The following is a 3,070-nucleotide window of genomic DNA, read 5'->3' as shown; positions in this document are numbered from 1 at the left end:
GGGATTGAGTCCTGCATCGGGCTCTCTGCTCCGCGGGGAGCCTGCTTCTCCCTCTGCCTGCTGCTCCCCATTTGTACTCTCTTTCTCTCTCTCTGACATAATAAATTTTTAAAAAATAAAAATAAAATAAAAAGAACGCAATACACAGAAACATATTTAACAAAAGCATAAGACTTATACATTGAAAATGACAAAACAAACATGAGAAAAAATTTTAAAACTCTAAATAAATGGAAAACATTTTGTATTTGTGGGCTAGAGGACTTAATATTAAGCTGGCAATATGCTCCCAAATTGATTTAGAGATTCAGTGCAATCCCTATCAAAATCTCACCCAGCATTTTTGCAAAAATTGACAAGATGATTCTAAAATTCAGGTGGAAATGCAAGGGATCTAGAACAGCCAAACAATTTTGAAAAAGAACAAAGCTGAATGACTTCTATTACCTGAAGTATCAGGAAAGTCCTCCCTTAAGGACAACTGTGCTTAGCCCACTGAAATAAATGGGCAGGACACTCATTTCCCTATTAGTAACCTGAGGTCAGGCTCATGACACCCTCTTCAGTCCCCCATCCCCCAAAAAATACTTCAGTAATAACACGTGACCAGAGAGTAAGGGGCCATCTCTCTGAGGTGATACCATAATTTCATCCAGAACTCTACAGTCCTTATACCTCTCTCCCTTGACCTGACCAATTAGGAAAACTCAATCATTTGCTTAGTCCTTTTGTTTACAAAGTCTTTCAATTGTTCTATCTAAGCAACAGGCTATTTGTTATAATAACAAAATTATGGAATTGACTATTGTCCAATTTCTATAGCAATGGAAATTAGTGCAGAGTGTCATTAAATTAACTTGCCCTAGGTCACCCAGTAAATGGTACCTTATTGTGTAACTAGGATAGCAAGAGCTTACAAAGTGAATAATCACGTTCTAAGTTAGTATCAACTAGTTTTGATACAGCATTCAGTGAACTCTACAGGTAGATAAAACAAGTATTTCCCTACTGTTTGGAAGAAACCGATGCTCTAAATATTTAAGTGATTTGTCCAAGTATAGACATTTGATGATGATTTACTGGTGGCTATTTCCAAAACTGGAGATGTGAAAAAAAGAGAGAAAATTTAATTAAATTTACAAAGACTATGATTTATAGAATTTTTTTTCTTTTTAGATTATATTGAAGTGATTGTAAATGTTGGAAATGAGGAACTAAGCCAACTTAAACAGGGCATTGTCATAGCATTATTTTCTTTTGCTAAATGACCTTAGGAAGAAAGTCTGGCATTTCTCTTCAAAACAAAACAAAAATTATCACTAAGAGAGAAAAGGCAAGCCATTAAAGCAAGAGCATATCTTTGCAATATATAAAACAGTATAAAGCTTGCACCAAGAATATGTATTCCTACAAATGATTAAGAAAAACTACAGGAAAATGTGCTAGAGACTCAAAAAGAACTCATAAAAGAATATCCAAATGACCAATAAATATATGAAATGTGTTCAATATCATTCATAATCAGAGAAATGCAAAACAAAACTACAAGAAACAATCACATACCAGCAGAAAGTCTGAAATTTAAGAGTGTGACAAACACAAAAACCTGGTAGGGAAACAGTGCAATTGAAACTCTCACACATAGTTGGTCAGAGAGAGGATACTACTGTTTTGAGAAAGTGCCATAATCTAGTAAATTCCAATGACCCAAACATTCCATTCTTATGTATGAAATGAACAGAAATGTGTGTACAGGAAACAAGTACAAGAATATTCATATCAGAGTTCATTATATCCCCAAAGTGGAAGAAACTCATACATCCATCAATAGGAAAACGGATAAATAAGGTATAATACAGTCATCCAAATGGAATACCACAAAGTACTTAAAAGGAATGAACTACAGAAACACAAAAACAACATGGGTATATCTTAAGAACATAACACTAAGTTCAGAAAGTAGTTTGTAATGGATTATGTTAAAAGTGGCACATTTAAAAATTAAAAATTGAAGTGCAAAAAAACCCCCCACTTAACACTTGAGTAAAATAAACTAGATAAAAAAGAATACATGATACTCATGCACATAAACTTCTTAAAAAGTAAAATTACAATTGCTAAATTATGAAATTGAATTATTTCACAACACCACTAAATTTAAATTATTTAGTTTTAGGAGCTGTTCTGTATACTGTAGACATTTAGCAGTATCCCTAGCCTCTGCCCTCTAGATGCCAGTAGTATCCTCTCAGTCATAACCAATTTGTCTTCAGTCAGTCAAAATTATCTTCAAACCTTGCTAAATATTGCTGGGGGGACCGGGGTGGGGGCAAATCATGCCCAGTTGAACACCACTGCTCTAGAGATAGAGGAGGAAAATGGAGAAAGAAGGCATTTTAACATCTTGTTCTGTTTCTGTTTTGCCTAAATTGTTTAGAGGGAGCATGTACATAGATGTTCTCTATATAATTAATAATTTACAACACTCGATCTTAGCCAAAAGGCCGAGAAGCGATAATAATTAATAATTTACAAAGAAAGCCTATTTCCTCATGGGTAAAATGGGAAGTATATACCTAAACTCCTAAACTATAAATATTAAAAACAAGACAGAAACAAATCAATTTCTTGGTACATTTAAAAAAATGAAAGAAAGTTATTTCACATGAATAGTTATTAAGAGCAGTGGCGAGAGAAGATGGAATCTGGAACAACATAAAAATTTGTGACTAGGAAAAACAGTTATTTTTGCCATTCACAAAGATAGGTAAAACAGAAATAAGAACCATTTAAGGGAAATAAAATAAGCCTTGTTTGGGATATATTACAATGGAAAAACCTGAGGGCCATTTAAGTAGAGCTGGAGCTGCTAGCTGGAAAACGATAAAAATAAGAATTAAAGATCCAAGAGTTACTAATACATAGGTAGTATTTGCAATCATGAGCCTTCAGAGAAAGCAAAATGGCCACAAAGAAACTGACCATAACTGAGGAGTGAGAAAGGAGGACCAGGGGAGAGTCCAGAAGTTGTACTCAGAGAGAAAGGGGAAAAAACAAAAAACACCAAAAG

This window comes from Halichoerus grypus, chromosome 2 (genome assembly GCF_964656455.1).
Source record: "Halichoerus grypus chromosome 2, mHalGry1.hap1.1, whole genome shotgun sequence".
Lineage (NCBI taxonomy): Eukaryota > Metazoa > Chordata > Mammalia > Carnivora > Phocidae > Halichoerus > Halichoerus grypus.
This window is presented reverse-complemented; position numbering follows the sequence as displayed.